This window comes from Fundulus heteroclitus, chromosome 1 (assembly GCF_011125445.2).
Source record: "Fundulus heteroclitus isolate FHET01 chromosome 1, MU-UCD_Fhet_4.1, whole genome shotgun sequence".
Taxonomy (NCBI): domain Eukaryota; kingdom Metazoa; phylum Chordata; class Actinopteri; order Cyprinodontiformes; family Fundulidae; genus Fundulus; species Fundulus heteroclitus.
Window position 1 is genome coordinate 40,845,601 of NC_046361.1, and position 15,657 is coordinate 40,861,257.

Sequence of the window (15,657 nt, forward strand, 5' to 3'; positions counted from 1 at the left end):
TGAAATCCAAGATGTACGCCTGAACAGGGACTTGAACCCTGGACCCTCAGATTAAAAGTCTGATGCTCTACCGACTGAGCTATCCAGGCTCTGCTTTGAGTCCTTGTAACAGCTGGAAACCCCCTGAAATGGGAAATACTATATCTGAAGAAACTACAAGATATGACAATGAACCATAGGGGGTGCCAGAGCTTAGATGAACATTTAGTGTGTGCGAACTGGTGGTACCCTAACAGGGATTTTCTCTTAAACACAATAGCTACCAGGCTACTTGGTGAGTTGTAGAACAAGATCTGGGTTTTTGAAAGCGATTTCAGTCAGAATGCTTTAGGTTGCAGCATTTTCAAGAATTGATCTTGAGACAGAAAATATATGCCTTTCTGTAAAGTTCAACAGCTCTATACTTACATTGTCAATTGCTTGTAAACCCCTTACATATGGATTCTTGACTATAAGTATGAAATCCAAGATGTATGCCTGAACAGGGACTTGAACCCTGGACCCTCAGATTAAAAGTCTGATGCTCTACCGACTGAGCTATCCAGGCTCTGCTTTGAGTCCTTGTAACAGCTGGAAACCCCCTGAAATGGGAAATACTATATCTGAAGAAACTACAAGATATGACAATGAACCATAGGGGGTGCCAGAGCTTAGATGAACATTTAGTGTGTGCGAACTGGTGGTACCCTAACAGGGATTTTCTCTTAAACACAATAGCTACCAGGCTACTTGGTGAGTTGTAGAACAAGATCTGGGTTTTTGAAAGCGATTTCAGTCAGAATGCTTTAGGTTGCAGCATTTTCAAGAATTGATCTTGAGACAGCAAATATATGCCTTTCTGTAAAGTTCAACAGCTCTATACTTACATTGTCAAGTGCTTGTAAACCCTTTACATGTGGATTCTTGACTATAAGTATGAAATCCAAGATGTACGCCTGAACAGGGACTTGAACCCTGGACCCTCAGATTAAAAGTCTGATGCTCTACCGACTGAGCTATCCAGGCTCTGCGTTGAGTCCTTGTAAAAGCTAGAAACCCCCTGAAATGGGAAATACTATATCTGAAGAAACTACAAGATATGACAATGAACCATAGGGGGTGCCAGAGCTTAGATGAACATTTTGTGTGTGCGTACTGGTGGTACACTAACAGGGATTTTCTCTTAAACACAAGAGCTACCAGGCTACTTGGTGAGTTGTAGAACAAGATCTGGGTTTTTGAAAGTAATTTCAGTCAGAATGGTTTAGGTTGCAGCATTTTCAAGAATTGATCTTGAGACAGCAAATGTATGCATTTCTGTAAAGGTCAACAGCTCTATACTTACATTGTCAATTGCTTGTAAACCCTTTACATGTGGATTCTTGACTATGACAATGAACCATAGGGGGTGCCAGAGCTTAGATGAACATTTTGTGTGTGCATACTGGTGGTACACTAACAGGGATTTTCTCTTAAACACAAGAGCTACCAGGCTACTTGGTGAGTTGTAGAACAAGATGTGGGTTTTTGAAAGCAATTTCAGTCAGAATGGTTTAGGTTGCAGCATTTTCAAGAATTGATCTTGAGACAGCAAATATATGCCTTTCTGTAAAGTTAAACAGCTCTATACTTACATTGTCAATTGCTTGTAAACCCCTTACATGTGGATTCTTGACTATAAGTATGAAATCCAAGATGTATGCCTGAACAGGGACTTGAAACCTGGACCCTCAGATTAAAAGTCTGATGCTCTACCGACTGAGCTATCCAGGCTCTGCTTTGAGTCCTTGTAACAGCTGGAAACCCCCTGAAATGGGAAATGCTATATCTGAAGAAACTACAAGATATGACAATGAACCATAGGGGGTGCCAGAGCTTAGATGAACATTTTGTGTGTACGAACTGGTGGTACCCTAACAGGGATTTTCTCTTAAACACAATAGCTACCAGGCTATTTGGTGAGTTGTAGAACAAGATGTGGGTTTTTGAAAGCAATTTCAGTCAGAATGGTTTAGGTTGCAGCATTTTCAAGAATTGATTTTGAGACAGCAAATGTATGCATTTCTGTAAAGGTCAACAGCTCTATACTTACATAATCAAGTGCTTGTAAACCCTTTACATGTGGATTCTTGACTATGACAATGAACCATAGGGGGTGCCAGAGCTTAGATGAACATTTAGTGTGTGCAAACTGGTGGTACCCTAACAGGGATTTTCTCTTAAACACAATAGCTACCAGGCTACTTGGTGAGTTGTAGAACAAGATCTGGGTTTTTGAAAGCGATTTCAGTCAGAATGCTTTAGGTTGCAGCATTTTCAAGAATTGATTTTGAGACAGCAAATGTATGCATTTCTGTAAAGGTCAACAGCTCTATACTTACATAATCAAGTGCTTGTAAACCCTTTACATGTGGATTCTTGACTATGACAATGAACCATAGGGGGTGCCAGAGCTTAGATGAACATTTAGTGTGTGCAAACTGGTGGTACCCTAACAGGGATTTTCTCTTAAACACAATAGCTACCAGGCTACTTGGTGAGTTGTAGAACAAGATCTGGGTTTTTGAAAGCGATTTCAGTCAGAATGCTTTAGGTTGCAGCATTTTCAAGAATTGATCTTGAGACAGCAAATATATGCCTTTCTGTAAAGTTCAACAGCTCTATACTTACATAATCAAGTGCTTGTAAACCCTTTACATGTGGATTCTTGACTGTAAGTATGAAATCCAAGATGTATGCCTGAACAGGGACTTGAACCCTGGACCCTCAGATTAAAAGTCTGATGCTCTACCGACTGAGCTATCCAGGCTCTGCTTTGAGTCCTTGTAACAGCTGGAAACCCCCTGAAATGGGAAATACTATATCTGAAGAAACTACAAGATATGACAATGAACCATAGGGGGTGCCAGAGCTTAGATGAACATTTAGTGTGTGCGAACTGGTGGTACCCTAACAGGGATTTTCTCTTAAACACAATAGCTACCAGGCTACTTGGTGAGTTGTAGAACAAGATCTGGGTTTTTGAAAGCGATTTCAGTCAGAATGCTTTAGGTTGCAGCATTTTCAAGAATTGATCTTGAGACAGCAAATATATGCCTTTCTGTAAAGTTCAACAGCTCTATACTTACATTGTCAATTGCTTGTAAACCCCTTACATATGGATTCTTGACTATAAGTATGAAATCCAAGATGTACGCCTGAACAGGGACTTGAACCCTGGACCCTCAGATTAAAAGTCTGATGCTCTACCGACTGAGCTATCCAGGCTCTGCTTTGAGTCCTTGTAACAGCTGGAAACCCCCTGAAATGGGAAATACTATATCTGAAGAAACTACAAGATATGACAATGAACCATAGGGGGTGCCAGAGCTTAGATGAACATTTAGTGTGTGCGAACTGGTGGTACCCTAACAGGGATTTTCTCTTAAACACAATAGCTACCAGGCTACTTGGTGAGTTGTAGAACAAGATCTGGGTTTTTGAAAGCGATTTCAGTCAGAATGCTTTAGGTTGCAGCATTTTCAAGAATTGATCTTGAGACAGCAAATATATGCCTTTCTGTAAAGTTCAACAGCTCTATACTTACATTGTCAAGTGCTTGTAAACCCCTTTACATAGTGGATTCTTGACTATAAGTATGAAATCCAAGATGTACGCCTGAACAGGGACTTGAACCCTGGACCCTCAGATTAAAAGTCTGATGCTCTACCGACTGAGCTATCCAGGCTCTGCGTTGAGTCCTTGTAAAAGCTAGAAACCCCCTGAAATGGGAAATACTATATCTGAAGAAACTACAAGATATGACAATGAACCATAGGGGGTGCCAGAGCTTAGATGAACATTTTGTGTGTGCGTACCTGGTGGTACCTAACAGGGATTTTCTCTTAAACACAAGAGCTACCAGGCTACTTGGTGAGTTGTAGAACAAGATCTGGGTTTTTGAAAGTAATTTCAGTCAGAATGGTTTAGGTTGCAGCATTTTCAAGAATTGATCTTGAGACAGCAAATGTATGCATTTCTGTAAAGGTCAACAGCTCTATACTTACATTGTCAATTGCTTGTAAACCCTTTACATGTGGATTCTTGACTATGACAATGAACCATAGGGGGTGCCAGAGCTTAGATGAACATTTTGTGTGTGCATACTGGTGGTACACTAACAGGGATTTTCTCTTAAACACAAGAGCTACCAGGCTACTTGGTGAGTTGTAGAACAAGATGTGGGTTTTTGAAAGCAATTTCAGTCAGAATGGTTTAGGTTGCAGCATTTCAAGAATTGATCTTGAGACAGCAAATATATGCCTTTCTGTAAAGTTCAACAGCTCTATACTTACATTGTCAATTGCTTGTAAACCCCTTACATGTGGATTCTTGACTATAAGTATGAAATCCAAGATGTATGCCTGAACAGGGACTTGAAACCTGGACCCTCAGATTAAAAGTCTGATGCTCTACCGACTGAGCTATCCAGGCTCTGCTTTGAGTCCTTGTAACAGCTGGAAACCCCCTGAAATGGGAAATGCTATATCTGAAGAAACTACAAGATATGACAATGAACCATAGGGGGTGCCAGAGCTTAGATGAACATTTTGTGTGTACGAACTGGTGGTACCCTAACAGGGATTTTCTCTTAAACACAATAGCTACCAGGCTATTTGGTGAGTTGTAGAACAAGATGTGGGTTTTTGAAAGCAATTTCAGTCAGAATGGTTTAGGTTGCAGCATTTTCAAGAATTGATTTTGAGACAGCAAATGTATGCATTTCTGTAAAGGTCAACAGCTCTATACTTACATAATCAAGTGCTTGTAAACCCTTTACATGTGGATTCTTGACTATGACAATGAACCATAGGGGGTGCCAGAGCTTAGATGAACATTTAGTGTGTGCAAACTGGTGGTACCCTAACAGGGATTTTCTCTTAAACACAATAGCTACCAGGCTACTTGGTGAGTTGTAGAACAAGATCTGGGTTTTTGAAAAGCGATTTCAGTCAGAATGCTTTAGGGTTGCAGCATTTTCAAGAATTGATTTTGAGACAGCAAATGTATGCATTTCTGTAAAGGTCAACAGCTCTATACTTACATAATCAAGTGCTTGTAAACCCTTTACATGTGGATTCTTGACTATGACAATGAACCATAGGGGGTGCCAGAGCTTAGATGAACATTTAGTGTGTGCAAACTGGTGGTACCCTAACAGGGATTTTCTCTTAAACACAATAGCTACCAGGCTACTTGGTGAGTTGTAGAACAAGATCTGGGTTTTTGAAAGCGATTTCAGTCAGAATGCTTTAGGTTGCAGCATTTTCAAGAATTGATCTTGAGACAGCAAATATATGCCTTTCTGTAAAGTTCAACAGCTCTATACTTACATAATCAAGTGCTTGTAAACCCTTTACATGTGGATTCTTGACTATAAGTATGAAATCCAAGATGTATGCCTGAACAGGGACTTGAACCCTGGACCCTCAGATTAAATGTCTGATGCTCTACCGACTGAGCTATCCAGGCTCTGCTTTCAGTCCTTGTAACAGCTGGAAACCCCCTGAAATGGGAAATACTATATCTGAAGAAACTACAAGATATGACAATGAACCATAGGGGGTGCCAGAGCTTAGATGAACATTTAGTGTGTGTGAACTGGTGGTACCCTAACAGGGATTTTCTCTTAAACACAATAGCTACCAGGCTACTTGGTGAGTTGTAGAACAAGATCTGGGTTTTTGAAAGCGATTTCAGTCAGAATGGTTTAGGTTGCAGCATTTTCAAGAATTGATCTTGAGACAGCAAATATATGCCTTTCTGTAAAGTTCAACAGCTCTATACTTACATAATCAAGTGCTTGTAAACCCTTTACATGTGGATTCTTGACTATGACAATGAACCATAGGAGGTGCCAGAGCTTAGATGAACATTTTGTGTGTGCGTACTGGTGGTACACTAACAGGGATTTTCTCTTAAACACAAGAGCTACCAGGCTACTTGGTGAGTTGTAGAACAAGATGTGGGTTTTTGAAAGCGATTTCAGTCAGAATGCTTTAGGTTGCAGCATTTTCAAGAATTGATCTTGAGACAGCAAATATATGCGTTTCTGTAAAGTTCAACAGCTCTATACTTACATTGTCAAGTGCTTGTAAACCCTTTACATGTGGATTCTTGACTATAAGATGTACACCTGAACAGGGACTTGAACCCTGGACCCTCAGATTAAAAGTCTGATGCTCTACCGACTGAGCTATCCAGGCTCTGCTTTGAGTCCTTGTAACAGCTGGAAACCCCCTCAAATGGGAAATACTATATCTGAAGAAACTACAAGATATGACAATGAACCATAGGGGGTGCCAGAGCTTAGATGAACATTTAGTGTGTGCGAACTGGTGGTACCCTAACAGGGATTTTCTCTTAAACACAATAGCTACCAGGCTACTTGGTGAGTTGTAGAACAGATCTGGGTTTTTGAAAGCGATTTCAGTCAGAATGCTTTAGGTTGCAGCATTTCAAGAATTGATCTTGAGACAGCAAATATATGCCTTTCTGTAAAGTTCAACAGCTCTATACTTACATTGTCAAGTGCTTGTAAACCCTTTACATGTGGATTCTTGACTATGACAATGAACCATAGGGGGTGCCAGAGCTTAGATGAACATTTAGTGTGTGCGAACTGGTGGTACCCTAACAGGGATTTTCTCTTAAACACAATAGCTACCAGGCTACTTGGTGAGTTGTAGAACAAGATCTGGGTTTTTGAAAGCGATTTCAGTCAGAATGCTTTAGGTTGCAGCATTTTCAAGAATTGATTTTGAGACAGCAAATGTATGCATTTCTGTAAAGGTCAACAGCTCTATACTTACATAATCAAGTGCTTGTAAACCCTTTACATGTGGATTCTTGACTATGACAATGAACCATAGGGGGTGCCAGAGCTTAGATGAACATTTAGTGTGTGCAAACTGGTGGTACCCTAACAGGGATTTTCTCTTAAACACAATAGCTACCAGGCTACTTGGTGAGTTGTAGAACAAGATCTGGGTTTTTGAAAGCGATTTCAGTCAGAATGCTTTAGGTTGCAGCATTTCAAGAATTGATCTTGAGACAGCAAATATATGCCTTTCTGTAAAGTTCAACAGCTCTATACTTACATAATCAAGTGCTTGTAAACCCTTTACATGTGGATTCTTGACTGTAAGTATGAAATCCAAGATGTATGCCTGAACAGGGACTTGAACCCTGGACCCTCAGATTAAAAGTCTGATGCTCTACCGACTGAGCTATCCAGGCTCTGCTTTGAGTCCTTGTAACAGCTGGAAACCCCCTGAAATGGGAAATACTATATCTGAAGAAACTACAAGATATGACAATGAACCATAGGGGGTGCCAGAGCTTAGATGAACATTTAGTGTGTGCGAACTGGTGGTACCCTAACAGGGATTTTCTCTTAAACACAATAGCTACCAGGCTACTTGGTGAGTTGTAGAACAAGATCTGGGTTTTTGAAAGCGATTTCAGTCAGAATGCTTTAGGTTGCAGCATTTTTCAAGAATTGATCTTGAGACAGCAAATATATGCCTTTCTGTAAAGTTCAACAGCTCTATACTTACATTGTCAATTGCTTGTAAACCCCTTACATATGGATTCTTGACTATAAGTATGAAATCCAAGATGTACGCCTGAACAGGGACTTGAACCCTGGACCCTCAGATTAAAAGTCTGATGCTCTACCGACTGAGCTATCCAGGCTCTGCTTTGAGTCCTTGTAACAGCTGGAAACCCCCTGAAATGGGAAATACTATATCTGAAGAAACTACAAGATATGACAATGAACCATAGGGGGTGCCAGAGCTTAGATGAACATTTAGTGTGTGCGAACTGGTGGTACCCTAACAGGGATTTTCTCTTAAACACAATAGCTACCAGGCTACTTGGTGAGTTGTAGAACAAGATCTGGGTTTTTGAAAGCGATTTCAGTCAGAATGCTTTAGGTTGCAGCATTTTCAAGAATTGATCTTGAGACAGCAAATATATGCCTTTCTGTAAAGTTCAACAGCTCTATACTTACATTGTCAAGTGCTTGTAACCCCTTTACATGTGGATTCTTGACTATAAGTATGAAATCCAAGATGTACGCCTGAACAGGGACTTGAACCCTGGACCCTCAGATTAAAAGTCTGATGCTCTACCGACTGAGCTATCCAGGCTCTGCGTTGAGTCCTTGTAAAAGCTAGAAACCCCCTGAAATGGGAAATACTATATCTGAAGAAACTACAAGATATGACAATGAACCATAGGGGGTGCCAGAGCTTAGATGAACATTTTGTGTGTGCGTAACGGTGGTACACTAACAGGGATTTTCTCTTAAACACAAGAGCTACCAGGCTACTTGGTGAGTTGTAGAACAAGATCTGGGTTTTTGAAAGTAATTTCAGTCAGAATGGTTTAGGTTGCAGCATTTTCAAGAATTGATCTTGAGACAGCAAATGTATGCATTTCTGTAAAGGTCAACAGCTCTATACTTACATTGTCAATTGCTTGTAAACCCTTTACATGTGGATTCTTGACTATGACAATGAACCATAGGGGGTGCCAGAGCTTAGATGAACATTTTGTGTGTGCATACTGGTGGTACACTAACAGGGATTTTCTCTTAAACACAAGAGCTACCAGGCTACTTGGTGAGTTGTAGAACAAGATGTGGGTTTTTGAAAGCAATTTCAGTCAGAATGGTTTAGGTTGCAGCATTTTCAAGAATTGATCTTGAGACAGCAAATATATGCCTTTCTGTAAAGTTCAACAGCTCTATACTTACATTGTCAATTGCTTGTAAACCCTTTACATGTGGATTCTTGACTATAAGTATGAAATCCAAGATGTATGCCTGAACAGGGACTTGAAACCTGGACCCTCAGATTAAAAGTCTGATGCTCTACCGACTGAGCTATCCAGGCTCTGCTTTGAGTCCTTGTAACAGCTGGAAACCCCCTGAAATGGGAAATGCTATATCTGAAGAAACTACAAGATATGACAATGAACCATAGGGGGTGCCAGAGCTTAGATGAACATTTTTGTGTGTACGAACTGGTGGTACCCTAACAGGGATTTTCTCTTAAACACAATAGCTACCAGGCTATTTGGTGAGTTGTAGAACAAGATGTGGGTTTTTGAAAGCAATTTCAGTCAGAATGGTTTAGGTTGCAGCATTTTCAAGAATTGATTTTGAGACAGCAAATGTATGCATTTCTGTAAAGGTCAACAGCTCTATACTTACATAATCAAGTGCTTGTAAACCCTTTACATGTGGATTCTTGACTATGACAATGAACCATAGGGGGTGCCAGAGCTTAGATGAACATTTAGTGTGTGCAAACTGGTGGTACCCTAACAGGGATTTTCTCTTAAACACAATAGCTACCAGGCTACTTGGTGAGTTGTAGAACAAGATCTGGGTTTTTGAAAGCGATTTCAGTCAGAATGCTTTAGGTTGCAGCCATTTTCAAGAATTGATTTTGAGACAGCAAATGTATGCATTTCTGTAAAGGTCAACAGCTCTATACTTACATATCAAGTGCTTGTAAACCCTTTACATGTGGATTCTTGACTATGACAATGAACCATAGGGTGTGCCAGAGCTTAGATGAACATTTAGTGTGTGCAAACTGGTGGTACCCTAACAGGGATTTTCTCTTAAACACAATAGCTACCAGGCTACTTGGTGAGTTGTAGAACAAGATCTGGGTTTTTGAAAGCGATTTCAGTCAGAATGCTTTAGGTTGCAGCATTTTCAAGAATTGATCTTGAGACAGCAAATATATGCCTTTCTGTAAAGTTCAACAGCTCTATACTTACATAATCAAGTGCTTGTAAACCCTTTACATGTGGATTCTTGACTATAAGTATGAAATCCAAGATGTATGCCTGAACAGGGACTTGAAACCCTGGACCCTCAGATTAAAAGTCTGATGCTCTACCGACTGAGCTATCCAGGCTCTGCTTTGAGTCCTTGTAACAGCTGGAAACCCCCTGAAATGGGAAATACTATATCTGAAGAAACTACAAGATATGACAATGAACCATAGGGGGGTGCCAGAGCTTAGATGAACATTTAGTGTGTGCGAACTGGTGGTACCCTAACAGGGATTTTCTCTTAAACACAATAGCTACCAGGCTACTTGGTGAGTTGTAGAACAAGATCTGGGTTTTTGAAAGCGATTTCAGTCAGAATGCTTTAGGTTGCAGCATTTTCAAGAATTGATCTTGAGACAGCAAATATATGCCTTTCTGTAAAGTTCAACAGCTCTATACTTACATTGTCAAGTGCTTGTAAACCCTTTACATGTGGATTCTTGACTATGACAATGAACCATAGGGGGGTGCCAGAGCTTAGATGAACATTTTGTGTGTGCGAACTGGGTGGTACCCTAACAGGGATTTTCTCTTAAACACAAAGAGCTACCAGGCTACTTGTGAGTTGTAGAACAAGATCTGGGTTTTTGGAAAGCAATTTCAGTCAGAATGGCTTTAAGGTTGCAGCATTTTCAAGAATTGATATTTGAGACAAGCAAATGTATGCATTTCTGTAAAGGTCAACAGCTCTATACTTACATAATCAAGTGCTTGTAAACCCTTTACATGTGGATTCTTGACTATAAGTATGAAATCCAAGATGTATGCCTGAACAGGGACTTGAACCCTGGACCCTCAGATTAAAAGTCTGATGCTCTACCGACTGAGCTATCCAGGCTCTGCTTTCAGTCCTTGTAACAGCTGGAAACCCCCTGAAATGGGAAATACTATATCTGAAGAAACTACAAGATATGACAATGAACCATAGGGGGTGCCAGAGCTTAGATGAACATTTTGGTGTGTGCGAACTGGTGGTACCCTAACAGGGATCTTCTCTTAAACACAAGAGCTACCAGGCTACTTGGTGAGTTGTAGAACAAGATCTGGGTTTTTGAAAGCGATTTCAGTCAGAATGCTTTGAGGGTTGCAGCATTTTCAAGAATTGATCTTGAGACAGCACATATATGCCTTTCTGTAAAGTTCAACAGCTCTATACTTACATTGTACAATTGCTGTAAAACCCCTTACATGTGGATTCTTGACTATGACAATGACCATAGGGGGTGCCAGAAGCTTAGATGAACATTTTGTGTGTGCGTACTGGTGGTACACTAACAGGGATTTTCTCTTAAACACAATAGCTACCAGGCTACTTGGTGAGTTGTAGAACAAGATGTGGGTTTTGAAAGCGATTTCAGTCAGAATGCTTTAGGTTGCAGCATTTTCAAGAATTGATCTGGAGACAAGCAAATATATGCCTTTCTGTAAAGTTCAACAGCTCTATACTTACATGTCAAGTGCTTGTAAACCCTTTACATGTGGATTCTTGACTATAAGTATGAAATCCAAGATGTATGCCTGAACAGGGACTTGAACCCTGGACCCTCAGATTAAAAGTCTGATGCTCTACCGACTGAGCTATCCAGGCTCTGCTTTGAGTCCTTGTAAAGCTAGGAAACCCCCTGAAATGGGACATACTATATCTGAAGAAAACTACAAGATATGACAATGAACCAATAGGGGTGCCAGAGCTTAGATGAACATTTTGTGTGTGCGTAACTGTGGTACACTAACAGGGATTTTCTCTTAAACACAAGAGCTACCAGGCTACTTGGTGAGTTGTAGACACAATCTGGGTTGGTTTTTTGAAAGTAATTTCAGTCAGAATGGTTTAGGTTGCAGCATTTTCAAGAATTGATCTTGAGACAGCAAATGTATGCATTTCGTAAAGGTCAACGCTCTATACTACATTGTCAATTGCTTGTAAACCCTTACATGTGGATTCTTGACTATGACAATGAACCATAGGGGGTGCCAGAGCTTAGATGACATTTTGTGTGTGCATACTGGTGGTACACTAACAGGGATTTTCTCTTAAACACAAGAGCTACCAGGCTACTTGGAGTTGTAGAACAAGATGTGGGTTTTTGAAAGCAATTTCAGTCAGAATGGTTTAGGTTGCAGCATTTTCAAGAATGATCTTGAGACAGCAAATATATGCCTTTCTGTAAGTTCACAGCTCTTATACTTACATTGTCAATTGCTTGTAACCCCTTACATGTGGATTCTTGACTATAAGTATGAAATCCAAGATGTAATGCCTGAACAGGGACTTGAAACCTGGACCCTCAGATTAAAAGTCTGATGCTCTACCGACTTGAGCTATCCAGGCTCTGCTTTGAGTCCTTGTAACAGCTGGAAACCCCATGAAATGGAAATCTATATCTGAAGAAACTACAAGATATGACAATTGAACCATAGGGGGTGCCAGAGCTTAGATGAACATTTTGTGTGTACGAACTGGTGGTACCCTAACAGGGATTTCTCTTAAACACAATAGCTACCAGGCTACTTGGTGAGTTGTAGAACAAGATGTGGGTTTTTGAAAGCAATTTCAGTCAGAATGGTTTTAGGTTGCAGCATTTTCAAGAATTGATTTTGAGACAGCAAATGTATGCAATTCTGTAAAGGTCAACAGCTCTATACTTACATAATCAAGTGCTTGTAAACCCTTTACATGGGATTCTTGACTATGACAATGAACCATAGGGGGTGCCAGAGCTTAGATGAACATTTAGTGTGTGCAAACTGGTGGTACCCTAACAGGGATTTTCCTCTTAAACACAATCGCCTACCAGGCTACTTGGTGAGTTGTAGAACAAGATCTGGGTTTTTGAAAGCGATTTCAGTCAGAATGCTTAGGTTGCAGCATTCAAGAATTGATTTTGAGACAGCAAATGTATGCATTTCTGTAAAGGTCAACAGCTCTATACTTACATAATCAAGTGCTTGTAACCCTTTACATGTGGATTCTTGACTATGACAATGAACCATCGGGGGTGCCAGAGCTTAGATGAACATTTAGGTGTGCAAACTGGTGGTACCCTACAGGGATTTTCTCTTAAACACAATAGCTACCAGGCTACTTGGTGAGTTGTAACAGATCTGGGTTTTTGAAAGCGATTTCAGTCAGAATGCTTTAGGTTGCAGCATTTTCAAGAATTGATCTTGAGACAGCAAATATATGCCTTTCTGTAAAGTTCAACAGCTCTATACTTACATATTCAAGTGCTTGTAAACCCTTTACATGTGGATTCTTGACTATAAGTATGAATCCAAGATGTACGCCTGAACAGGGACTTGACCCTGGACCCTGAATTAAAAGTCTGATGCTCTACCGACTGAGCTATCCAGGCTCTGCTTTCAGTCCTTGTAACAGCTGGAAACCCCCTGAAATGGGAAATACTATATCTGAAGAACTACAAGATATGACAATGAACCATAGGGGGTGCCAGAGCTTAGATGAACATTTGTGTGTGCGTACTGGTGGTACACTAACAGGATTTTCTCTTAAACACAAGAGCTACCAGGCTACTTGGTGAGTTGTAGAACAAGATCTGGTTTTTTGAAAGTAATTTCAGTCAGAATGGTTTAGGTGGCAGCATTTTCAAGAATTGATCTGAGACAGAAATGTATGCAATTTCTGTAAAGGTCAACACTCTATACTTACATAATCAAGTGCTTGTATACCTTTACATGTGGATTCTTGACTATAAGTATGAAATCCAAGATGTATGCCTGAACAGGGACTTGAACCCTGTACCCTCAGATTAAATGTCTGATGCTCTACCGACTGAGCTATCCAGGCTCTGCTTTCAGTCCTTGTAACGGCTGGAAACCCCCTGAAATGGGAAATACTATATCTGAAGAAACTACAAGATATGACAATGAACCATAGGGGGTGCCGAGCTTAGATGAACATTTAGTGTGTGCGACTGGTGGTACCCTAACAGGGATTTTCTCTTAACACAATAGCTACCAGGCTACTTGTGAGTTGTAGAACAAGATCTGGTTTTTGAAAGCGATTTCAGTCAAATGGTGTTAGGTTGCGAGCATTTTCAAGAATTGATCTTGAGACAGCAAATATATGCCTTTCTGTAAAGTTCACAGCTCTATACTTACATAACAAGTGCTTGTAACCCCTTACATGTGGATTCTTGACTATGCAATGAACCATAGGAGTGCCAGAGCTTAGATGAACATTTTGTGTGTGCGTACTGGTGGTACACTACAGGGATTTTCTCTTAAACACAAGAGCTACCAGGCTACTTGGTGAGTTGTAGAACAAGATGGGGGTTTTGAAAGCGATTTTAGTCAGAATGCTTTAGGTTGCAGCATTTTCAAGAATTGATCTTGAGACAGCAAATATATGCGTTTCTGTAAAGTTCAACAGCTCTATACTTTCCATTGTCAAGTGCTTGTAAAACCCTTTACATGTGGATTCTTGACTATAAGATGTACACCTCAACAGGGACTTGAACCCGGGACCCTCAGATTAAAAGTCTGATGCTCTACCGACTGAGCATCCCAGGCTCTGCTTTGAGTCCTTGTAACAGCTGGAAACCCCCTCAAATGGGAAATACTATATCTGAAGAAACTACAAGATATGACAATGAACCATAGGGGGTGCCAGAGCTAGATGAACATTTAGTGTGTGCGAACTGGTGGTACCCTAACAGGGATTTTCTCTTAAACCAATAGCTACCAGGCACTTGGTGAGTTGTAGACAAATCTGGGTTGTTGAAAGCGATTTCAGTCAGAATGCTTAGGTTGCAGCATTTTCAAGAATTGATCTTGAGACAGCAAATAATGCCTTTGTGTAAAGTAGATAAATAGCCCAGCTCTATACTTACATTGTCAAGTTGCTTGAAACCCTTTACATGTGGATTCTTGACTATGACAATGAACCATAGGGGTGCCAGAGCTTAGTGAACATTTAGTGTGTGCGGAACTGGTGGTACCCAACAGGGATTTTCTCTTAACACAATAGCTACCAGGCTCTTGGTGAGTTGTAGAACAAGATCCGGGTTTCTTTGGAAAGCGATCAGTCAGAATGCTTTAGGTTGCAGCATTTTCAAGAATTGATCTTGAGACAGCAAATTATTGCCTTTCTGTAAAGTTCAACAGCTCTATACTTACATTGTCAAGTGCTTGTAAACCCTTTCCTGTGGATTCTTGACTATGACAATGAACATAGGGGTGCCAGAGCTTAGATGAACATTTAGTGTGGCGAACTGGTGGTACCCTAACAGGGATTTTCTCTTAAACACAATAGCTACCAGGCTACTTGGTGAGTTGTAGAACGATCTGGGTTTTTTGAAAGCGATTTTCAGTCAGAATGCTTTAGGTTGCAGGCTTTTCAAGAATGGATCTTGAGACAGCAAATTATGCCTTTCTGTAAAGTTCAACAGCTCTATACTTACATTGGTCAATGCTTGTAAACCCCTTACATGGGATTCTTGACTATAAGTAATGAACCCAAGATGTACGCCTGAACAGGGACTTGAACCCTGGACCCTCAGATTAAAAGTCTGATGCTCTACCGACTGAGTATCCAGGCTCTGTTTTCAGTCTTGTAACAGCTGGAAACCCCCTGAAATGGGAAATACTATATCCTGCAGAACTACAAGATATGACAATGAACCATAGGGTGTGCCAGAGCTTAGATGAACATTTGTGTGTGTGCGTACTGGTGGTACACTAACAGGGATTTTCTCTTAAACACAAGAGCTACCATGCTACTTGGTGAGTTGTAGAACAAGATCTGGGTTTTTGAAAGTA

General features: G+C 40.5%; 1 protein-coding gene and 6 non-coding genes across 7 annotated transcripts in view; all 7 read right to left on the bottom strand.

Moving 5' to 3' along the window:
• LOC118557811 overlaps positions 1 to 15,657 on the bottom strand; it is a 69,037-nt gene that overhangs the window by 46,629 nt on the left and 6,751 nt on the right. The window lies entirely within an intron of this gene.
• On the bottom strand, positions 17 to 89 carry trnak-uuu. Its single transcript has one exon. It is a non-coding gene; the product is annotated as a tRNA-Lys (tRNA).
• Positions 475 to 547, bottom strand: trnak-uuu. The gene has a single exon. It is a non-coding gene; the product is annotated as a tRNA-Lys (tRNA).
• Positions 2,716 to 2,788, bottom strand: trnak-uuu. Its single transcript has one exon. It is a non-coding gene; the product is annotated as a tRNA-Lys (tRNA).
• On the bottom strand, positions 7,185 to 7,257 carry trnak-uuu. Its single transcript has one exon. It is a non-coding gene; the product is annotated as a tRNA-Lys (tRNA).
• On the bottom strand, positions 10,642 to 10,714 carry trnak-uuu. Its single transcript has one exon. It is a non-coding gene; the product is annotated as a tRNA-Lys (tRNA).
• trnak-uuu lies at positions 11,392 to 11,464 on the bottom strand. The gene has a single exon. It is a non-coding gene; the product is annotated as a tRNA-Lys (tRNA).